At 43.5% G+C, this 25,019-nt stretch overlaps 1 protein-coding gene across 1 annotated transcript in view; it reads left to right on the forward strand.

Annotated features, from left to right (window-relative positions):
• Positions 1–25,019, forward strand: part of PIEZO1 (piezo type mechanosensitive ion channel component 1 (Er blood group)) — a 122,556-nt gene that overhangs the window by 7,734 nt on the left and 89,803 nt on the right. The window lies entirely within an intron of this gene.

Consider the following 25,019-nt stretch of genomic DNA (forward strand, 5'->3'; position numbering starts at 1 on the left):
TGAGGTTATAAAGAAGCACCAACATTCCTGCAGTTTTATGCTTGGGTGTTAAAAGATGCAGATGCTTATTTGTCCTGCCGTTATGTTAACCGAGTGCTCAGCGTTTTAGTCTTTGCCATCCAGATCTGCAGAGACTTGCTATTCTGTTAACACTGGTAAAGAGCAGGTGGAAACAGAGAAGGGTGGAGAACCAGGAACACATCACTGGATGGTAGAGGAAGGTTCTAAGTAGCCATGTTGTAGTCAGAGGCATTCAGTTTGGGTAATATTTATGATGAAACACTTGCAGTTCTTATTAATACATATCCAAATATCCCAGAGATACCTGCTCCTTAAAACTCACAAACCAGATTTTCTACCACTGGGATGACACTTAATGGTTGAAACATTCAATTCATATCTTGCCTCTCTTATAGGAAGCTTTATCATTTTATAAGCACGACGACCCTGTGAGACAAGGTAGCCTTTTAGGCAATGTCCAGCCCAGTGTCTCTCAGTGAACTTCATGTTTGTGGGGATTTGAAACAGCATCTCTCAGGTCTTAGTCAGATACTGGAAGTACTGCACCATGTTGGCTCCTAAGAAATTTGTGGCCCACCATCCATTTTATAGCTGAGAAACAAGGTTAAGGCTTAGGACTGGAGCTTAGGGGTACCAGGAGTCAGTGGAAAATACATGCCACCCTCCCTTTCTTACAGCCTGGCAAATGTCTCCAGAAGCATGTTGCAAGCTTGCTTTTAAAAACACACACACACATGGTTGGGTTAGACTAGTGGTTCCCAAACTCCCTCTGCCCCTGAGGACCACTTACTGATTTTTCTGCCTCGTAGCCATTGTAATGTGCCATTCTAGAAGATGTATGATTTTTAATTATATTTTTATGCATTTCTAATTTCTTATATCCAGTGTTTTCTCCTATCACAATTAGTATTCCATAGAATACTGTATAAGGACAAGAAGAAGAAATAAAAGTGCAGTTAAAAATCAATATACTGAATGTGATGGATGTGCTACTTCCTGTCTTCAAGCACAAATCCACAGATACCCTGAGTACTATCTGAATGAAGCTCATGGACCTCTGGTGGGCCATAGGCCACAGTTGGGGAACTCCTGGGTTAGACAGTTGTGTCATACTAAAAGTGATAATAATAAAAAGCACTTTTGTTACAGATAACAAAGGTTTCTCAGAGTGAGGATTTCCCCCAGACAAACAAACATTTGTCACAAGAAACCAAACATGTAGCCATTGATGAATCCAGTCTGTGATCTTTGTTTTTCATACGTTCATGAGCTGTTTTTATGGGGGGGGGGGTATTTGCAGCTGAAAAATGGGATACAAATACCTCTGGTCAGATCCCAAGGTTTCCGCAACCTGAGGACTACTTCTGCGCATGCGCATGGTGAAACCCAGTCAAATACTTCTGGGTTTGCCGCTTTCGCATCCTGAAGTTTACGTAACCAGAGGGTAACCTAACCAGAGGTACTACTGTACAGTAATTTTGAGGCATCTAATCATAAGCCTGCATTTTTATCAAAGCTTCTATATGTTTAATCAGGGCTTGCATTTTAAAATAAGCTTAAAGATTTTCAAATGTTTCATGCCAGACAAAAGACCAGCTGCCTAAAAGGCCTTGGCAATGTTTTTCCTCCTAGGAAAGGGGCCCCCTGATTTATAGCAGAAAACAATTCTCAAAGTCGTAAAAAAAAAAAAAGGAAATTACAGGCTGAGAGCGAGGACACTGATCCTACATGTTACAGAAGATAAAAAAAGCAGAGATAAACACCATTAGGAATGGGGAAAATAATACCATTTGCCTCCCAGTAAAATGAGCCATATCTTCTTCCTAAGGTTGAAAGGCCAAGAGCAATGGAGAAGCATCTAGCTGGCTGTGAAAGGAGGGGTGTAAACTGAAGAGGCTTCTTTTAAAGCTGTTTTTTACTGAGTTTCTTTTTTTTACTTTACAAAGGCCTTATTCCTTTTAAAAGGCTACCTATGATAATGTATGAAATATATTAGCTTAAATATATTGGCTTAAATGTAATTATGCAAAGGATTTAAGAAATGCTAGATTCTTATTTCATAGAGTCATATTGCAATAGGAGACCAGAGGAGCAAATGAGCCCAGCCTCCTGCCAGACAGGAGACGCCATCGAGCACTCCTGATATATAGTTGTCAGGCCTTTTTGTTTAGAAACCATCAAATGAAGGAGATCTTTCAATGTTGATGTGAACTCAAGATCCTTGACATCTGTTGAAGATAAAAATTTAAGATTAACCATCTGTTTTAGAAGGCAATAGGGCAAGGAGGGCAAGAGGTGAGCTGGTAATTAAGATTCCTTGTTGAGACACATGTAAGATATATTACTACTTATTTGTCATTTATAGATGTAACAATATATAGCTCTTTGTGTTCCATAAAAGGGCAAGGAAATGGGTGTATCTCTTGTGATTGGTTCTAGCAAACAGCCAATAGGAATTTCAACCAGGCTGATTGGACAGAGGCAGCCACAGGAGGAGCAAGGGGGCTGGATTAAGGAAATATAAGTGCTGGCCAGAATGGCAGGAGGCCAGGCCAGAGCTTGGTAACCATGTACCACTGAGCCTCTCATTTATTTGTCTGACAAATAAATTACTATTTTAATTTCTCTATTGCTGCGTTGAATATTTCATTCCAGCTAAGCGTTAACCACAAGCAGGGTGCTACAATTTTAGAGAAAAATATAAGGAGAGGTGCTGGAGCTTGAACTGGCTTGAGCCCACTCCCACCTCCCCTAATTCTTGCCACCTCCTAACCAGGCAGCCTCACTCCCTAACCCCAGATGTCTGGAGGCTGCCTGTGATGACTCAGCAAAAAGGAGGGAACACTCTGTGCATGCTCAAATTGGTTGTCTTGTTACTACTTTTCCTCCAAATGGTATTCTGGGATTTAGGTCTGGCAGGTCCTGGTTTGGGTTAGCCTTCTGATCCTGATCCTTTGCATTCCTAGCTATTCAGAAAAGTGTGTGTGTGCCTAAGAGAGTGGGAGAGACTTGTGTCTCTCTCTGTTTGCTGTAGGCCTCTCCTCCACCCTCCCTCTCACTATCTCTCTCTTGCAACATGTCTAGCCTGCTCAGCTGGTGTTCTTGGTTTCACTTTGCTGGGATCCTTTCTCCCACCCCCATGCCCCTCCTCCTGCCACCTGATCAGCTGCTGAAGTTGTTATTTTGAAAGTCTGCAACTGAGACCTCTCTGAGAGCCAGGAAGCCATACCCTGTAAACTTTGTGTGTTTCCTTGAGAGGGAGGCAAACCCGCGGTTACTCAGTGCAGGTGTGCTCTGCACAAGCTCAGAGGCCATTAATTATTACCCAGCTTATCAAATAATTTTGTTTTGTAAAAAAACGATTTTAATAGTTTTCAATATTGATTTTGCAATATTGCAAATATTTTTGGGAAATGCTCTTGTATTTTCTCTGTTGTCTCTCTCTTGGTGACCTCCAGAAGTTTTGTACTCCAGTCTCAACTAGATGGCCAGCAGTTGCAGATGATGGGCATTGAAGCCCAAAACAGACAGAAAGCACCACCTTGGAAAAAGCGAATGTCTACAGTATTATATTGTTCATTGTGAAAACATGCAGTTTGACAAAGAAAAAACACACAGTCCTGCTGTGTTTGAAGGAAAGGCTATCTGTGCTGTTTTCCTTTTTTCATTATATTTGGGGATATGCATGTGAAACTTTCCATAGAAGAGTTAACGCAGCAAAGTTAAAATGTCTCTTAATATAAGCAAAGTTAAGACTCATCAGCATTATTGGAGATCCTGGTTTAAAATCTGTGTTGCCATTGATTCTGCTGGCGTGTTGCTATCTTCAGTTGCCCTGGATCTTATTGTCTGGGGGTTCGGGAGACACACAGCTATTTAATTAGAAAGGCAAGCTCTCTGCTCAGCTTTGAATGCTAACCAGAAAGAACATGATATCTTGGGAAGTTTCTTTTTCCCATCAGATCTGGTGCAAAGAGGAGGCAGCTGAAGTGTCTGTGTGACCCTCCCTCAGATCCTTGTAAAGGAAGTGGCCAGATTTTTCTCTCTTCTCAGCCTCTCAAAAAATCAGGGGATGGACTGCAATCTTAACCTGGTAGTGAGTCCCATTGAACTCTATGAATTGCACTCCCAAAGTTTCCATTATTTCTCTCTTAAAGCTTGCAAGAGAGACAGAAATGGGGTGTGTGTGTTTGTGTATATATGTCTGGTGACACAGTAACTTTTTCCGCATGCTCAGAGGCTGATCCCTGGGATTAAAGAGAGGTAGCATTGCTCAGTATGTGGATCAAATGCAGCTCAGGGTGAATGGCAAAGCTAGCTGTGCACAGCAGGGGTAAGGAACCTCAGATTGGGGAGCTGAATATGACATCCCCACCTCTCTATCTCACCCTTGAGAGTCTCTCCAGGGGGACACACCTCTTCACTAGTCTCCCACTTCCCTGGGCATCCTCAAGCATTTTTGCCTGACTTGAATATGTCCTTGATAGGAGGTTGGAGAGTCGTGTGTAGAAACCAGCCTACTGCACTAAGGTGAAATGAACATCCATTGCTCCGCCCATTATTGCCACTGGCCCCACGCACTGCTGGCATGTGGCTTCTGGAAGGTTGCCCAGAATCGAATATGGCCTTCTAACTGGGGGAAAAATGTCACTCCTGGTGTGCATTGTGCTCTGAGATTAAAGGATTTGCCTACCTGTTTGTTCTTTGTTTGGCCTCTGCTACTTTGTGTCCTATTTAACTTTTGTTCTGGGCTGAGGAATCTGAGTTCGTTGTGACACAGCCTGCTTATCTCCTCAGTTGCAACTCCTCCCATCCTCTTTTCATCCCAAAGGACTACAAAGGAGTAGGAGGAAGACTGCATCTAACCCAGCATCCTGTTCTGACAGGGGCGAAGCAGAGGCCCTGATAGGAAAGCTGAAAACAGGATGGCATGTGAAGTTTGCATAGTACAGTCATACTTTGGAAGTTGAATGGAATCTGTTCTGGAAGTCCGTTTGACTTCCAAAGCGTTTGGAAACCAAAGTACGGCTTCTGAATGGCTGCAGGAAGCTCATGCAGCCAATCAGAAGCCATGGAAGCCCTGTTGGACGTTCGGCTTCCAAAAATAGTTCGCAAACCGGAACACACACTCCTGGGTTTGCGGCGTTCAGGAGCCAAAACGTTCAGGAACTTAGCTGTTCAAAAACCAAGGTACAACTGTACACTAAAAACAACCTTTTTAAAGATTGGGGTGCCTTTTTCGCTCACAGAAAAGGTTTTATATCTGTTAATCCAGGGGTGAGGGGTCCTTCTGGAGGCCACGTGCCCTGTGATGGGTGGGGCCAGTGGCAAATGTGGGCGGAGCAACAAATGCAATCTCCCCACACACACTTGCAGAGTTGGCTAGTTTCACCAGCCTTTATCCAGAGGCATTATCAGAGTTCAAGGACACATTCCAGCAAAACACACTTGAGGGCGGTGCAAAGCAGGGTCAGGGAGGGGGTTTGACCCAGGGAGAGCAATGAGGGCCAGAGAGAGAGGGTCTGGAGGGCCACATTCGGCTCTCAGACCCACAGTTCCCCACTCTTAAGTTAATCAAACCAATGAATCAGTTGAAGTCCTAGTTGGTGAACTGGTGGCTGCTGCTGTTTGGGGGCTTCTAACATAGCAGCTTGGCTGTCACTTGACCATTCCATTGATTTCTTCCAGCTTTCCTGTAACAGGCCTTGTTTTCAGCCAGCCCTCTTCAGAGTCTGGTGGTGTCCCTCATCTCTGCTCTTGGTTGTTCTAGGGTCTCTTGTCCTCCACTGCCCCAAACCACACTCATGAGACCATTAGTGGATGCCTGCATCTCAAAATTGGATTAATTTTCCATAAAAACAGGATGCATTGGGTGAAATGGCCCTTGTGATTATTATTTTTTTCCAGTAAGGGGAAATCTAGACACTAGTTGTTGTTGTTTACTAGAAATATTGCTGGCTTGGCAGGGGGATACATTTTTTTAATGCTGTTCCTCCAGGAGGCGAGGGCACTCTGTCCTTCTTTTAATTAGCACCAAATTGGTTTTTCATCTGGATAGAAAAAGCGAGTTGTAGCTGCCATATGGATTTATTGACCGAGGAGAGCAGCAGTTGCTGTAGTGGCCAGTTTTGCACAACCTGGTGCCCTCCAGATTGTCTGCAACTCCCATCTAGTGAGGGGAGTTGTGGGGGGGGGGAGAGGATATTGACAAGCTGGAACGTCTGCAGAGGTGGGTGACCACAATGATCAAAGGTCTGGAAACCAAGACTTACGAGGAATCATTGAGGGAGCTGGGTATGTTTAGCACGGAGAAGAGAAGACTGAGAGGTGATATGATAGCCATCTTCAAATACCTGAAGGGCTGTCAAATGGAAAATGGAGCAAACTTGTATTTTGCTACTCCAGAGGGTAGAACTCAAATTAATAGATTCAAATTACTAAATAAATATTTGGAAGAACTTTCTGCTAGCAAGAGCTGTTTAACAGCAGTTCAGACTACATCAGGGAGTGGTGCACTCTCCTTTATTGGAGATTTTTAAGCAGAGGTCAGATGGCCATCTGTCAGGGATTCTTTAGCAGGGGGTTGGACAAGATGACCCTTGGGGTACTTTCCAACTCTACAATTCTATGACTCTGTGAGAAATTTGATTTCTCACACTCTCTGAAACAATACTCAAACTGAATCACAGCTATTCTTTGAAATTCCACAGTTTCCTGAATTTTGCAATACAGTACTCCAGCCAAGTACTTCAGCTAAAATGTACAAATTAATGCATATATTATAGAAAATAGCATGCGGCACATTCTTGTAGTGAAAATTGTTGTGCAAAAATGTGTATTAGGAGAAATTCACACTAAAATGCTGGTGAATTTTCATGAGAACTTAAAGATAATAATTGCAAACTGTTTTGGAGAACTGAATTTAAGACTGGACAATGAGAAACAGAGAGAACCAAAGCTGGCATATTTACCCATCCTTACTCCCATCAACAGCTGTGTTGGCTGTTGGCTGTGTTGGCTGGGAGTTGTAGTCCAAAATGACATGAAGAAGAGCAGGTTGGGAAATGCTCTTGCATTTTCTCTGCTGTTCCAAACTCAGTGGTGTCTTCTTGGCTTGGGAGGTGGAGGAGACCTGTAATTTTAACCTCCATGGCAAAGCAGATGTTGTCTTGCCCACACCCCAAATAAGCAACAGAATTTGGGAAGGGCACGTTCCTTGCAGGAATGAGAGAGATGCTAAACACTCCTCCTTTCATTAACACTCATATCATCAAGGTGTAAATTGCTCCCACAACACCCCAGGGATTGTTGTACTCCCTCATTTATATGTGGTCCCTTGTTGTGTACTTCATTGCATAGGACACTAGGCCTTTATTAGGGGAGGTCCCAGGGCTCAATGGCTAGAGCACGTAAATTTGGCTTGATACATGAAAGTGGCACCTAGTTCCAAGTCACCTGGGTGAAGTTTTACTTGTCTGTTGTGCCATAAAAACTAGGTAAACGTCCCAACTTCCTGCAAGTTTTGCAGGGATGTGATGTCCTTAGCATTCAGTTTAGATGCTTGGTATATTAATTTGTTGCAACACTCTTGTGGTGCCTTTGGAGACTTACGTTTAGTAGTTCTTTATTGCTGTGTTATTATATATATATATATATATATGCAGGTTTTGGTGTCCTCGGGTGTCTTCCCGTGTAAAAGTTGGGGTGTCTAGGCGACGTTTCGACGAGGTCTCACTCGTCATCTTCAGGCTGGTGCTTTCGGCTTCTTGTTACTGGAACAGAGCAGGATCTCAGTGTTTGAGTTCCTATAAATACTGTAGAGGGGGTGTGGTGTATAGCCTCCAATGTTCTGGGCAGAGAGGAAGTTCCCAGGTTAGTGTGCCTTTTCTTCTTTTGTTCCTTAATTACTTGAGAGATATCTTGAGTGATTTCTTGAGTGATATCCTGAGTACCACTTAGGTGGGTCATTAGGTGTGGATTAGTTGTTAAAGTCTTTGTGTCTTGACCTCTTGAACTTTGTGAAGAGTTTTCCTGAGAAGATGGCTGTACTGTACTTAGTTGTGCTGTGGCTTGGCTTCGTGTATAGGGGCGAGCTGTGGTTTTGTGGCTTGTGTCAGCCAGATCTGTGTAGGGATTGCAGGGGGGTGCAGCATCCGGAGGTGCCACCATGGATTGGCTACTGGATGGTGTCTGTAATTCCATGGTGGCACCTCCGGATGCTGCACCCCCCTGCAATCCCTACACAGATCTGGCTGACACAAGCCACAAAACCACAGCTCGCCCCTATACACGAAGCCAAGCCACAGCACAACTAAGTACAGTACAGCCATCTTCTCAGGAAAACTCTTCACAAAGTTCAAGAGGTCAAGACACAAAGACTTTAACAACTAATCCACACCTAATGACCCACCTAAGTGGTACTCAGGATATCACTCAAGAAATCACTCAAGATATCTCTCAAGTAATTAAGGAACAAAAGAAGAAAAGGCACACTAACCTGGGAACTTCCTCTCTGCCCAGAACATTGGAGGCTATACACCACACCCCCTCTACAGTATTTATAGGAACTCAAACACTGAGATCCTGCTCTGTTCCAGTAACAAGAAGCCGAAAGCACCAGCCTGAAGATGACGAGTGAGACCTCGTCGAAACGTCGCCTAGACACCCCAACTTTTACACGGGAAGACACCCGAGGACACCAAAACCTGCATTCCTGTACCCGTGAAAATCTACGAAAGCAAATATATATATATATATATATATATATATATATATATATATATATATATGGTGGTTTAAGCTTTCATAGGCTAGAGTCCACTTTGTCAAATGCAGGAAGCATGCCTTGCAGGAAGTTCTATCAGCAGTCAAAAATATGCAACACATGCATATGCTCACGTGGGACATCAGTGTGATACCAGTGGGTAAGCATGGCCACAAAGCCACAACATGCAAGGTTTTCAGTCTGTGGCATTTCTATGCAAAGCTCAAATGTGTGTAAGACAAGGACAAGGACCGTTCTGAGCAGCTGGAATTGGCAATAATAGTGCACAACTTTTGGACGATGTCCGAGCCAGTTAATGGTGGACATCTGTTTGGGCAGCTGGAAAAGGAAAGCAGCTGTTTTGTGTGAGCTGCCGCCAACTCCAACTCCAGCTCTCTCTCCTTGTGAAATACCCTTTTGCCCATTTATTGCCAATTGGTGCCCTGATTGGAGATTTTGTCTCTGGCTTGCTGCTCTGAATCTGCTGTGCCTGGTGGATTTCCTTGTCCTTATGGAAATGGTACAGTTTTGTATTTGTTCTATCTTATTATTTTCCAACATTTTAAAAAATTGCCACAGATCATCCCTTTCTTCCCCCACCAGGATCCTGGTAGCTTTTCTAGCAGAGGAAATGTCCAGTTAAGCAAATCCTAGCTTTTATTGGCCCTTGGGTGAGATGTTGTACAATTTTACTCTGTAGGACACCGTTGTGTTCTGTGCTATCCTCATTACAAGAATTCTTCCTGAGTGCTCTTTATGTCCGGTCCACAATTCCTTGAAACTGTAGGGAGATTCCACCATTGCAAAGGCAGGCTCTTCCAAAAATATGTGAGATGACTGGCTTCTGTGAAACCCCAAGCAGATGAGCAGACTAAAAACTGCTCCAGTTTTTGTTGCCAGCTTGGTGGGATTGGCACAGAAGGTGAAAACACAGGATACCGGCTCGTGTGTGTGTGTGTGTGTGTGTGTGTGTGAGAGAGAGAGAGAGAGAGAGAGAGAGAGAGAGAGAGAGAATGCTTCCATCTGGGTGTGAAAAGAGACTTGCAAGTAAGTCTGTAGAATTTACTTGTACTTTAAAAAGTTATCATTGCACTTATATCCCACCTTTCCCCCCAAAGAAGCTCAAGGTGGCGTGCATGATATTTATCTTCCACATTTTATCCACAAAACAACAGCCCTGTGAGGTAGGTTATGTTAAGAGACTGCCTAGTCCAAGGTCACCCAGGATTGTATGCAATGGTAAGCCTATTCTGAGTGTCACTTAGTTCGCTATAACTCCCCATGAGCTTTCATGGCTGAGTGGGGGTTTTGAACCTTGGCCTCCCAGATCCTGGCCCAACACCCTGAACATTACACCGCTCTGGCACTAGTAGTACATCAGTGGCTTCAATGGAACATTTAAAAAACCCCTCACTCTTCTTTCAGTCCTTAAAATCTTCACAGCATGGTTACTTGGGAATAATTCTGAGTCACCTGAGGTAACCAGGTTGAATATTTGAACCGAAAATCCAGGAAGGGAAACGGCAGCAGGGGCATCCCAAAGGTGCTTCATTTTTGTGGCTTTTCATCTTTTTGAGGGTGACCTTGAAGTCCTGTCTTTGTCATGATGAATCGCCTGGAAACAAGGGGGAAGTTGGCAGCTGTCTTCTAAATCTCTCTCAGGCTGCTGTGAGAGTCGTGCTGAGTTTGTGCCGACAAATTAAAACCCCACACCTTTTTCTGTCGCAAGCTGAGTTATGACTTTGCATGGTGACTCGTCAAGATGGCTTTCGTAAGTTTTTTCTTTGTTGCAAATCCACCCTGAGCAGGTCTGAACTCCTCTCTCTTGGATTTACTTTAGCAGGAGAAAAATGCATTACTTGTAGTAGGTTGGAGCACTCGGTAGCCAAAGGATGAGGTAAAAGGAAAAGAATGGTTGCAGTGGCTCTTTTGAGAAATCCTCCATAGGTGTGGAACAGCTTATGAGCTTCTACCAACTCTCTTGAATCTACTGAAGTTGGCTCCTTCTTTTTAGACTTTACACAGTGTGTAAAGTGTTCTGTGAACTAATGTGATGGGAGATTAATTATCCCTACGTGGCAGAAACATAGCTCTCTCTCAGCCTCTTGTTTCATCCTTTTCATTCCGGATGAACTGTTTATTGAGCATTCATCCTGATTTGTTAGCAAGGAGATTAGACAACGTTGGTTCTTTATGAGCATTCTTTCTGATTTATTCATGGGGAGGTTAGATGATGTTGCATCAAATGCAAGCATCACCGCACACTTCCCGGTGCATTTTCCCAATTGTTTTCCTTATTGTAAAAAGCTCAATATTTTTGGAAAGAAGCAGGTTTGTTATGCAAAATCTCCCAATTAGAACTGGGCCACCTGAATTTGCTGGTCTGGGATTGTACCCCACCCCCAAATAGCATTTTTAGACCTTTCCCACTCATCCACCAGACGCAGAATATGGTAAGCCTCCATGTTGGCATCCATCTGTGACTTGGCAATCCTCTCGTAACCCAGACTGTTGCTTTTCATTTTTCTTTTTAAAAAAAGATCCTTGTGGTGGATTCATGTCATCACTTTCCCCTCTGAATGCATTCTCATTGGGAACAGCTCAGGGGTTTGGCCTTGTTGGGCAGTTGTTGGGCAGAAGATGTTGTGTGGTTAGGACTCCTCTGAAGCTAAGCCATCCATTTTAAGAGGGCAGGGAGAAGCCAACGCCTGTCTCAAATATACTGAGAAGATGCTTTTGTGACCCAAGCCTGTGACATAAGAAGACATTGGGTAGAATTAAGGTCAAGAAAAGAAAACCAGGTCAACTCCTCAAATTAAGGTCAGCTAAGAAAAAAAACAGTGCAATATGATGCTTGACCTGGGTTTAGCTTTTGGGCTTCACCATCCCACCTTTGAAAAATTAAAGCAGCTTCTCTATTCAAGCAGTTACTGCTTTAACCTTCAACTGGCTTCAAATATTCCAACATTTCTTTCCAAACCTCTGCTCACAAGTACCCCCCCCCCAATTTGTGGCTTTGTGGTTTTTTGCTTTCCTTTTCATTGCTTTCACAAAAGAGGAGTCTATTCGTGAGATAGCACATTTAGACCTTTCTCTGTACTGTACTTTCTTCGCATGCTGACTCTCAAAACACTGCTGCCTTTGTAATGATAGCAAAAAATTTGCTCCTTTCCCCCCCTCCTCCTGTCCTTGATCTAGATCTGCTTGATATGCTGAGGTGGTGATATTAAAAACCCTATTGTCTTCACTGTGGTAGGTCATGAACTGACTTGAAGAGGATAACAGAAGTTGTGGTGTCATTCCCACCTCCACCCCCCAGCAGTTATTCTTCTTTATTTCTTGATTGCCCTCCCCATTCCCTCCGGATAAAGTGGGGAGAGGTGGTGTGTAGGGTTTAAAACTGCAGCCCCCTGTGCTGGGCTGCTTCATTCTTGAGCCTAGGCCCGAAGCCAGAATTAGCTTTGTTCGCCAAAGCGCCCAAAATGGCTGCCTTGCTTCCTCCGTCTTGAGGCTGGGCATGCTGGGCCCTGAGCCACCGGCGCCGGAGCGCCTTCTTGTGTCACGCAAGATGGAGAGAGAGCTTCCGTTCCCCTTGTGCCAGCTGGGGCCTGGCATCTCCTGGATGATGGATGATGTTTACAAAGTGGGAGATGTTTGCAAAAGCCTTGCCCAAAGACTGGTGGTCTGGCTGTGATGGCAGAATAGCAAAGAGTGGTTTACTTTTGCTGGATTCAAGGGGCATTGTTTGGCAAGCTGTTTCTTAAGGAGCTGGGGAGCAGCATTGCTCAGCGAGATGGCATAAATTCAAAGGTGGCACCGGTGTGCCTGTTTGTGTGTGTATACAGGGCAAGTTTCACCACTTCCACCCCATAGACCTGCACTGTAGTTCCCTCCTTTGCTTTTACCCTTGTGTTTACTTGAGGAAAATACACATTTAACCTAACAAATTTTAACTAATTCATAAACTTGTAGTGGAAGTAAGTCTGCAGTCTTAAGCCTGCTTGCTTGAAAGTGAGGGCTGTTAAAATCAGCAGCGCTAATTTCACCAGGAAAGTAAATAGCATAAGACAGCTTCATCATCCCTCCCCCCCCCCCCCCGCCCAGTGCCCAGTGTTAGAAACTGAGATATGAAAACTAGGAGCTAAATGGCACCTTAAACCTAGGTTATGGGCACAACAATGGAAGGTCTAGGCACACTTTCTAATAACAAAAATGCAAAGCTGAAAATGAATGAACTGCAGCTAAAATATTATGTTCATTTTTCACAGGGTCTAGTCCTTCCTCTGCCCACAGCTCTGATATTCTTAAGATGGTCTCTTCTCCAGTCTTCAGATTAGCTGGAAGTGGGGAGTCAGAAAAGGGTGCTCATTTCCTTCACCTCTGCAGTTTTAATCTGAAATCTTTGGTGCAGTACTGCACTCACAGCTCAGAAACTGCTTGCGCTAATGAAATTCCCTGCACCTAGAACAATGGGAGTTTCAAACACTGCTGGTGCCACCACGGCATAAAATAGCTGCTTAATTCACTTCCACAAGTTAGTCCTGTTTTTAAAATTAAATAAAAATGTTTGACTGAGCATGGAAGGTAAATGGGAAAGAGTTCCCCAGATTTGTCACACTGGGTTGGTACTCTGGTTTTCTATTTTCTCAACTAATCTCAGCTATGAGGATGGGTAATTTATTTATTATCAACAAGGCATCCCTCTTAGCCCATTGGCTAAACTTCTGTGATGTCACAGGTCATTTTTAAGGATTTAGGGCTGGTTCTGACTTGGAATGAGGCTCAGAGGTAAGCTAGCTGAATGAAAGTTGAGTTTCCACTTCCAAGTGCTATCTTTCTTCTTCTTCTTTGAATTTTATTGAAGCTTGAAAATATAGTATACAGAAATAAACAGAAAGTATACAGTAAGTGCTATCTTACCAAAGCAACTATAAACTTTTTGCATTAGTAAATAACCTTGTACTTCTTCTGACGACATGCATTCGCCTTCTGCCCCAAAACAAAGAGCTCCGTATTAACTCAAAAGCTTGCTAAACCAGCTTCTGTTGGCAAAGAGCATGCAAGAGGGAATAGTTTGCTTATTTTGTACACAACTCTCCAGATTACGCTGTATATTTTAAGCTGTTGCGTGCTGTGAAATAATGTGACATTCTCAAATGATATACTTTCAAATTCAATATTTTTCATGGGTGTGTATGTGTGTGGTGGGAAATGGACATTAGAAGTTGCCTCACATTCTTGCTGAGAATTCGTCCACCTTTGTCTAAATATTCTCCTAAATCTTATCTCCCTATCTCTGAACTATGCGGCTTTCTGAACAGTGTGGCAATAACTCCTGTGCAAGTGCCTGGAGCTACACCAGCTATCTTCCATCTGGGTGGGGAAGGTTTCAAGGTGGGTTAGCTTTAATTTGGACCCTCTGTGAGTACAGCTGTGTGTTTGCATTCATAGAAGGATCCAGCTCCCACATTCCTCCAGGTTTGACTTCTTTCGCAACACAGGGAGGTAATAAAAGGAGAGTTTGCGCTAGACTGTGCATGGAGCAAGGTTCATCAGCACTGTCACTCCAGGCAGATGGCAGTCTAAACCCAAATCCTTAGTTCAACATTGCTTAATTCACATTGTCAACAGTGAGTCAGTCTTAAGAAGCCAAAAGGTGTTGTTTTTTAAAAAACACCTGTGGGTTAGATATACCATTTAGCATGCCAATCTTGTGGGTACCTGCACAAAGGCAAGCTGGTTGGCACCTGATGGTCTGTTCATTTGAAACTCTTGGGCACAATTCAGATGACCCTTCAAACTATGGTTCACTAGTGCTGTGTCCATGGGTGCACATATGCCTGCAGAGGCCTTCTCTGGCACCAGCAGGGCTCCAGCCCCCTCCAGTCCTCCCATCTGCTGAGAGTATAAATGGGGATGTCAGAGTTGACTTGGGAAAAAGTAGGGATGAATTCAAGCCTAACTGCTGGAAGGCTGTATGGCTTTGTGGGGTGCGCCCCCAATGTTTGTGCCCCCCAACGTTTCACTGGTTTACTGTATGTGCCCACAGGCCTCAAAAGGTTGACCACAGCAAGTTACAGATTTGTGTGGTGCCTCCTCAGAAACCCACTTCAATCCCCCAAAAAAGAGTCTTGTGGCAACTTGAAGACTTAACAGATTTATTGTGGCATATTCATTTATGGACTAGAGCCCATTTCAAACATGGTTACTGATAGTGATTTGGAGAGTAAACTCTGACCATACTTTGCCTGTTTGCACATCACACCAAACTATAGTTAGGACTAAACAGGAAAGCAAGATGGAGGGATTTGTTCTTGATTTTCCAGCATCATGACTTGCAAAATTCTCTCAGCTGAGTCATGTTATTTATATTCATGTTTTAGGAATGCAGCATAAGTTCAAGGCTTTCGCACTTGGCATGAATAGGAGTGTCTTTGCCCTCAATTCCACCCACATCCAAGATCCAAATTAGGTCTCTGGATGTTCCTCTGAAGCTGGCATCTGCTTCTGTGGGCTGGGGAATCCCCATGAGCACAAAGGGATTTTCTGCTGGAGGGGAAGAAACCTTTAAACTCCCCCTCCATGCATGCGGGAATACTGATAATTATTAGCCCCCTCCACAGCTGATTTTGTTTGTGCTTTTTAATACCCTGCAGATTAAATGCAAAGATGCATCATGTCTCACTCGGCCCTCACTTTTGCACAAGGCTCTACAGGGTGTAGCAGCACCAGCATGTCAGGGTAGCCAGGGGCACTCTTCAAAGCTGACACTTGGGACAGACTCTCCACTTTATCTCTCAATGAAAGAGCCTCTAGTACTCACTGAAGTGACCGTGATGTGGTTACTGTTATGGGGAGCTGACATAATCTAGCATCAGCTGTTGTATTCTCCAGGATTCTGAAAGAATTTTGCTCCACGGACAATGCTACTCCTCTCTGCATCTGTGCCAGATTTTGTAGGGCCTGATCTTTGCATATACCATACAGGCTGGGTTTCCAGCATCTCCCTGACCTTGCTAAATTGTGCAATCTGGAGCGGAGCTGACTATTTTGATGCTGGTGCACGTGACAGCATGTGTGATGTACTTTTTGCACGAAGGGGATTATGAGGGTTCAGACTGTCTAGCGATAATGACAATAAAGGGATGTGGCAGACTGTGCTAGTTCTGGCTGTCGAATGTGTTCAGAGGGTTTGGGTTTTATGCTCCTGAAGTGATAGCTGTGGCTTTGACACCATGGTGCGTAGCCTGTGTGGGTAAACTTTTGATTGCTAGGCAGTTGCCTTATATTGAGTCACACTTTGAGTCAATACTTTATCTAAGTATTGTCTTCACTGACTGGCAGCTGCTCTTTGGGATTTTAGACTGGAATGAATATAAATAAATAAATGAATTCCCAGCCTACCTGGAGACTACAGGGATTGAACTTGTCACCTTCTACACTCAAGGCAAATGCTTTGCCACTGACCCAGGGTGCTCCCCCCTCTCCCCACTATGCCCTTGTACAGATAGCTGTGCTTAAATATTTCTGTGCCACTCCTTGCTTTGTCCTTGTGTATTTCAGTGTCAGTCTGAAGCTGTTGCAGAATGGTGACCTCTCACAGAACTCCTAGTCTAGCTGGTTTCTCAGTGCTGCAGAACTGTACTCTGTTGACCACACAGAACTTGACCACAGAGTAACAGACTTGTTGGAGTCCCAGATGGACCAGAGTATTGTGGTTTTCAGTTTAGCATTGGAAGGATGCAATCTTTGAGACTGCAGGGAAATGCTGGGCTCTCCAGTGTCTGCTCCATTGCACCTTGGAATGCTGTCTGGTCTGTGAGTAGGCAGACTTCTGGCTTGCTGGGTCTGCTTTGTGTTTTACAAGAATCCCAGGATTTACCAACCAGAGCCAGGTGCAAAAGGCACACTGATATAATTAAAGAACGAGTGTCTTAGAGCATATTTTGAGCTGAGGGTTGTTGTTTCCTCCCACTACTAAAACTGAACTGAGCTCATAGCCTATCATGCTGAAGTCTACTCCTGCTTATCTTCCTTCATTTTAGTAGCCTAATTTAGGTGAAAACAAGTCACTATCTTGTTGCTATTGTTAAACGGGGGCCCAAATATTATTGCTTAACCACTGCAAATTACCCAAAGGTCCACCTGCTGAAGTACATGGAAGGAGAAGAGTGGTTTGCTATGGATGCCCTATCAGCAAGACCAGGCTGAAATCTTCAGGAAATGAGGAGGAGGCATAAAAAGTTGCCATGAGAGGCTCAGTATCTCCCGACCTCACTTCTTTTTCTAGTAATGTGCCTTGAGATGCCCAGGAATCTAACAGTAAAGGTAAAGGGACCCCTGACCATTAGGTTCAGTCGTGGACGACTCTGGGGTTGTGGCGCTCATCTCGCTTTATTGGCCGAGGGAGCTGGCATACAGCTTCCAGGTCATGTGGCCAGAATGACTAAGCCGCTTCTGGCGAACCAGAGCAGTGCACGGAAACACCATTTACCTTCCCACCAGAGGGGTAACTATTTATCTACTTGCACTTTGACGTGCTTTCAAACTGCTCGGTTGGCAGAAGCAGGGACTGAGCAACAGGAGCTCACCCCATCGCAGGGATTCGAACCGACGACCTTCTGATCAGCAAGCCCTAGACTCTGTGGTTTAGACCACAGCGCCACAGTGAAGCCTTGTAAAGCTGCTTATAATTTTTGGAGATCTCGAAGGAACCAAAGTCTTGTTTCCCTTTTTTGTTGCTTCTTTCCGCTCCAAATAAGCCGCTTTTTCCTGTCGAACCAGTTTCTGGTTTCCACTTCTAAATCCTCACAGTTATGGCTTGGGTAGGTTATTTTTGGAATGGAGAGCATCAGATCAAAAGTGGGGTGAATACCAGATTGTCAATCCACTGGAAGGCACACCTTTTGGTGGAGTGTTGGCAACCTGAGTTTGGCTTCTTGGCTGCTGGCTTTCATGCTCTTCAGCCAAATATGCCAGAGACAAAAGATTATGGACATGTTGCAGAGTTCCCTAAGGAACAAGGGTGTGCAGGGAGTTTAGGAGCGTACAATGCTTGGCTGTGCTTGGCCTGGCTTTTTTCACATTAGCTGTAGTCTAGTTTTCCGCAGTACCTGCCCTCAGGCTTGTTGTGTTCTTGAAGAAATAGGGGTCTTCCTGGCAGACTGAGTCTGCTACCAGTCACAACAGAATTTCTGAGTTAGAATATAAATATGTTTTAGAGTCTGTTGTCATGTATTACAGAGTTGCAGAAATGGGTTCTATGTTGAGGCCAAAAGTGGTCAAGGGGTTGCTGATCAACCACTTTTGTGTGATCATATCTTGGCTGAATAAGTTGCGATATGAATGAGTCTTTTGATCACACACAGCTTCTTCACTCCCCACTTCACTGAAGAAAACAAAGCAAAAAGCATTCAGTTTACTATAGCTTAGCATTATGGCCATACAGTGGTACCTCAGGTTACAGGTGCTTCAGGTTACAGGCTCCACTAACCGAGAAATAGTACCTCGGCTTAAGAACTTTGCTTCAGGTTGACAACAGAAACCATGCAGCAGCGGCAGCAGGGAGCCCCATTAGCTAAAGTGGTACCTCAGGTTAAGAACGGACCTCCGGAACGAATTAAGCTCTTAACCTGAGGTACCACTGTACTGGGAATCTATAGTTAACTACTTTAGAACGAACCGTGGTGTGCAGTTAGTTTACTATTTTATTTATTTATTTATTATTTTTTATCCCACTAGAGATGTAAAATTTCTGGAAAATTTGAAGCCATCGGGGGAGGGAGAGATTCCCCCTGCCGTGTGTGTGTGTGTGTGTGTGTGTGTTTAGCAACCTTTGCAGATTGAAAGTCACTTTGTCGCTTTAGGAACATAAAATGCATTATGTATAAATAGGTTTGCCATAAAATTGCAGTGTTTGGTAAATTAAGAATACAGTTTATTCAGACAATAATTACAAATTGAATTTTCTTTTTTTTTAAATTGGTTATTTTAAATGGAGCTACAAACTGGTGAACTGTAAGAAAGAATACAAACATCTTTAAAACATATTAAAAACAATTCCAGTATACATGCAGACTTTGGGCTCATCCTGCCTAGGGGGCAGGGCCAAGACTCACCCAGCCCTACTATTCAGGTAGGTAGTCGTGTTGGTCTGACACAGTCAAAATAAATAAAAAAATTGTCCAAGAAGTGTGCATGCACACAAAAGCTTATACCCAGAACAAACTTAGTTGGACTCTAAGGTGCTACTGGACAAATTTTTTTTATTTATTTCAGCCCTACTATGTTAAATATGTATTCTGTAGTTGACCTCCTTTGTAATTTATTATGAAATCTTTAAGATAATATTTTAGTTTTCTCTTATGTTGCTTTGACTGTATACTCTATACAGTATTTGACTTTCTTCACATGGTTTTATTCATGTTTTATTGATTTAATAAACACTTTGATATTTTTCATAAAAATATAAAGTGGAATAGAAATTTAAAAATAAAATAAAATCAATAAATCCACATATTTGTCCTGTGACTTAAAGTGATTTTAATTTGGGGTTCAATGGGTGCTTTTTTGTCCTGCTGCTTTCCCTGGGAAAACGTGCTGTTTATGGTTGAATTAGAAAAACTTGGTTGATGTTCATTCTGCTTCAGCAGTAACCAGTGGGTTTTCCCAGGGACAGCAGTGGGACAACCCCACCCCCACCCCACCCCTCAGACCCATTGCTTGAAATCAAACAGAAGTTTGGATGGGCTCTTAAACTTGGTTGTTTTAAATCTATTAACCGTAGCTTAACAAAACAGTGAGCTATAGTTAGCTGAAGAGTTTATGACTTGTTTGCTCCAGCTGCATGTGTGGTCACAAGGCTCATTTATATGATCATCCAAACTTTTTTCTTTTCTTTTTTTCTAAATTGGGTGCTAGCAAAAAGAAGATGGTAGATATCGATCTCCCACCATGTTGCATGCTCTTGGGCTGTTTGTTGTTGAGTCAGATTGCATGTGTGTGAGATCCCTAGATAAAAATTTGCTTCTGAAACATTGACTTAGTCACGTTAGTCTTTCCTTTTGGTGGCCACTCACATTACTCTTTAAAAGACGTGGGGTGCACACCTATGGCACATGGCAAGCACTTTGCAAGAGACTTGCAATATGTGCACCTTTGCTGAATGCCCTGTATGTAGCAAAACTTAAGAAGTTCATGGTGGTTATTGGGGGTGAATGTGCATTGCTGTAATTCTCAAATTATTTGTTTTTCTTATATGTATGTCTCATCATTATTCTTTTCTGGAACTCAAGGTGCCATACATGTTGTTTCCATGTGGTCACCCACCCTGGCATTGGCCAGACCTGTGTGACTTCATGTCCTTTCAGCTGATACCCTGGATCACATTCTCCCCTCTCCATGTACCTGCAGGAATAGGAGAGATGCTACAAAAGTGAAATGTAATTCATCAAACTGGCAAAGCTATACTTTTAATATTTAGCAAAATGGGGGGCTGTATGGTTCCAGAAAAGGGAGGTGCCTGCTCTTTGAGGTTCTAGATTTAAGCAAGTTTGTGCCCCTTTGCCACTGCAGTTCTTTGCATGCCTTGGGCATCCAGATGAAAACACCTGGAGACTTTGGTTCTGGCGAGGAACTGAAATCTGAGATTTCTTTTTTTAATAATAGAGGGTGTTTGAGGAAAGCAGATGTAGTTACTTATGGAGATTAGGAGACATTTGTTCACTTTGTGCCTGCTGCCCCTTAGCATGTGACAGTAGGAAATGATACAGCAACAAAGGCTTCCAGTTTCTGTTCTGAGGAAAGCACTCGATGGGGAGGGTGCCAGCCTGACACGGGTGTGTACTTGCTTATGGGTGTATGTCACTACTTCTCTGGGGAAAAAAGTCATTTCCTAGGCTGTGCTTGTGCAAGGATTTTCCTGTTTGCCAGTGTCATTTCCAAAAACTTTTTGTCCTTGAGATGCTCACTTGCCAGTTTGAGTTGGGCTGGTGGTTGTGCTTTTATAACACTGTAGCCCACCTTGTGCCCTTGCGGTAGGCCAGGGCTTAGTTTGAAATCAGTCCAGGTTTTCACCATAATCAAGGGCAGCAACCGTGTGTAAGTGAAATAAGGGATGATTTGCTGTGGGAGTTATCCAGACAGTTCTGATAAATGGCTACTAGCTACATTGGCTGAGTTCTTCCTCCACTGTTGGAGGCAGGATGCCTCTGAATGCCAGTTGCTTGAAATCATAAGTGTCAGAGAGTGCTGTTACGCTCAGGTCTCTGGACTGCAGGAAAAAGCTTGAACCCATGGCAAAAGCAAATCGTTTTAGCTCTAACGAAGCAGAAAGCAGATTTAGAGAGGGTTGGGGTGCGGTAAGCATGTGATGAGATTTTGGAAAGAGGAGCAGGGGAAAGGGGGAGTCCTGCTTGGCCACACACCCTCCCAGTGTGTGTGCATGCTCCATGTTTGCCCAGCATCTCTTAACGTTTGAGCTACAGAACAGGATAGTTGTGTTTAAAAAAATCTTTAAAAAAATATTAGCCTCCACTTGGGGTCTCCCTCCTTTTTTTCCACTCACGGCCAGTTGTATAAACATTCCGCCCCAGGCAAAGGCAGCCCCCGCGATGTGTGTGTTTAGACAGAGTTCTTTCCATTGGAGAGGCCGTTGGCTTTTCCCTGCCATGTATAGCTCTTGGCAAGCCGTGTGTTTGCTTTTTGCACTGGGCTTGATGGAGCCCGAGTTACGTTGAAGGACTGAGGTACTCGGATGTCAAAGGTCTCCGCTGCTCCTGCTTCTGCCAGGGGCACACAGCATAAGCCACCCCTCCGCTGGTCAGTAGCAGCACAAAGCATCCTAGAAAGTGGTTCTAGGAACATAGGAAGCTGCCTTATATGGATTCAGACCATTGGCCCACTATGTTCAGTATTGCCTACACTGGCTGGCAGCAGCTCTCCTGGGTTCCAGGCAGGGGTGTTTCCCAGCCCTACTTGGAGATAAATCTGGGATCTTCTGCATTGAAATCAGTGCTCTACTGCTGAGCTGTAGCTTTTCTCTTTAAAATAAAGCAAGATTCTAGTCCTCATGATCTCAATAAAGGGCTGAATTACATAGGAGTTGTCTTGCATTCAGTCAGGCCAAGGGTCCATCTTACTCAATATTGAGGCTACTCAAGTGTTTCAGGCTTTCCCTAGCCCTACCTGGAGACACCTGCATGCAAAGTACATGCTGTTCTCCTGATTCATTGCTCTTTCCTAACCTGGTGCCTTCCAAATATTTTGGACTGTGATTGCCGTCAGCCCAGCCAGCACTGCAGTGGGTGTTTTGACGCTTTCGTGTACTTGTTGCAGAGAGCCGGTCTGAGCTTTGTGGCAATTTGACAAATCCTGATGCACCCCACACATTTGGCACATGGGGACTGTGGCTACAGTGAAATGTCACGTGTAAATCTTTAGGAAACATTTGCATTAGTGAGTCTCGGTTGCTGTTGCTTGTGCACTGCCTCCCTAAGCTGTCCCCCCCCACCCAATTCTCCTGGCTTTTCAGCCCAATAACAGATGGCCTTCAGTCTCCACCTGCATAGCCTGTCGTCCCGCTTTCTTAGTCCAAGCAAGTGTTATTGCTGGCTTGTTGTGAGGTTGTCCCATGTGAAATGATGTCTTTGGGGGGCTGGAAGGGAGGTCCTTTAACTAGCTGATCTCTCCCCCCCCCCCCCACTCCCAGCTGCATGTGGGTTTATCCTTTTGAGCCAAGAGGTAATATGAGACTCTTCTCGTGCAAAACTGACCTTTGGGAAAACAGGATTGAGTTTCTACAGAGTCGGCCTTCTCTCAAAGACCTCCTAATAATAGTGTGATTGGTGATAGAGCTGTAGACACAGCAACTGGCCAGGCCTAAGGTTGCAGGTTCAAGTGACTTTCGCGAGGTCAGATGGAGAATATTTTGGGAAGGAATTGCGAGAAAGGGATGCCCCCATTCTTACTTCTCAGCTCTGGGTCTCGTTCTCCACATCTCTTCCATGTCCCCTCCAGCTGTGGCCATTGATAACTGGTAGATGGTGACTTTGTTTGACCCTGGAATGTATTTTCAGTGCCAGAACCTGCCCTTGGGATATGTGAAGTACAGAAGAGGTTGCTTCTGAACATGTGCAAGGTATATTTCTTTCATCACTTTCCTTGCAAACATGGCACACCGCATATCCCTTTGCTGATCACCAGAATGTGGTCAATGTTTTCTGTGTAGTAGTGGGGTTCCCTTTTCTCCTTTTTGTTAATCTGTGCAGTTAAAAAGAACACTATATACGTAATATTTCTCTGACTGCTATATGCCACGCTGGCATAGGGCTCAGGTTAGGCACTGCTGCCCTATAGACAAAAATTGCTTGTATCTTATGTACCGCAATATAAACAGTGCTATCATACATTTTACAGTATATAAATCTTGAAAGATGGCTTTGATTATATTGGAATTTGAAAGTATCTTGCTAATAGCCAAATAAAATCTACATTCCTCCACTAAATAGACATTGATTCAAGCATCCACTCAGCAACTGTGTGGCTACTTTTCCTTGAATTGCATTTCTTTTTATCCAGCTTGTCTGAAGCATTTGCCCTGAGCACAAATAACCCCCCCCCCAGCTGACCCTCTTTTTCTTCGGACAGTCCCTGCTGCCTGATAAATCAGTATCTTTATTTTGTCTTCATTTCTTTGCCTTTTGTGAATGTCTTGTTTTTTGTTTTTGTTTTTAGAGTGAGTTGCTAGCATTGTCATTCATTAGGGTTACTTTCTGGAAACAATTTAAGACATTTTTGTTTTGACAAGATTTTCCAGCTAGATTGTTAAGTCTTCGCCTTAGGTATTCATTTTGTGTTGTTTTTAAACCTTTACTTGATGTTACAGATAGGTAGCCGTGTTGGTCTGCCATGGTCAAAACAAAATAAAAAAATTCCTTCCAGTAGCACCTTAAAGACCAACTGAGTTAGTTCTAGGTATGAGCTTTCGTGTGCATGCACACTTCTTCAGAAGTGTGCATGCACACGAAAGCTCATACCTAGAACTAACTCAGTTGGTCTTTAAGGTGCTACTGGAAGGAATTTTTTTATTTTGTCTTTACTTGATGGTTCATGTAATGTTTTAAAATTATTTTAGGTATTTTAAGGATACGCCTTGGGATATATACGTGGAAGGCAATCCACAAATAAATAAAAAATAGGATTCCGTTTTCTCTCTTCTCTATGTGTGAGGGGATGGAGAAATATAGAGAAATCATAATTTAGTGTGACAAGAGCAAACTGCAAGCAGTTTTGGGCTTGGACACTCCATTCTCCTCCTCTGTTGTGGCATCAAGGAGGTGTTTAGCTGGTTTACCTTTTAGTTTAGATTAACAACAACTTATTGTGTTGCCCACACCCAACTGTGGTTAATCTTAACTATAGTTTTTTTGAAGCAAGCCAACTTCAGAACGTAGCTTATGATGATGGCACATTTTAAACAGAACATAGTTAATAAGATTAACCTCAGTTGAGGGTTTGTATAACACATTGAAATGGTTAATTTAAATGTAGTCCTGCAATATCTGGAGGGCAATAGGTTCCTCATCTCTGTGTCCAAACACATTCTTTGTCTGCAATGCATATGCATGAACACTAAGATTGTGCCAAAGTTCATTTTAAACTGTTGCTGTTTGTGGCATAAATTTGACAGAGTCAACTCTAGTACACAAAAGCTACTGTCATAAAAATAAGGTGTTACATTAGTCTCTGTTGTTTTTGCTACAGTGAACTAATGTGGCTACCCCTCTCAAAGTTAGAACAATATATCTTTTTCTAGCACATTTTCCACCTAAAGAACACCACCTTCTTGGCAGAGTAGGATGAGCTACTGCAGAATAAAATGCAGTGCAACTATACAGGCAGGTGGGAGTAATCAACTGGCCAAAATTGGAGCGGGCACAGTTAACATAAAAATACCAAGGTTTACATCCTCTCCAGGTATCCTTTTTATTGTCCATTCATGATTATGTGTGCTCATGATGGGTTCAGGCCAATTATCCACTACTGTTTGCAAAAGTTTCGAGGCAGACACACTGCTTCATTTCCAATTGGTGCACGTCCCATAACTTCCCACTGAAGTATTGTAACTTTTTATTCTACCAATGTTCTGGTTTAGTTATTTATTTCTGCCCCACTTTTGCTGTGCCATAGTGCATGGATGTCCATCTAGATGACAATGATGCAATAACAAGTGGCA

The sequence above is a fragment of the Podarcis erhardii genome (assembly GCF_964252035.2).
Source record: "Podarcis erhardii genome assembly, chromosome: 7".
Lineage (NCBI taxonomy): Eukaryota > Metazoa > Chordata > Lepidosauria > Squamata > Lacertidae > Podarcis > Podarcis erhardii.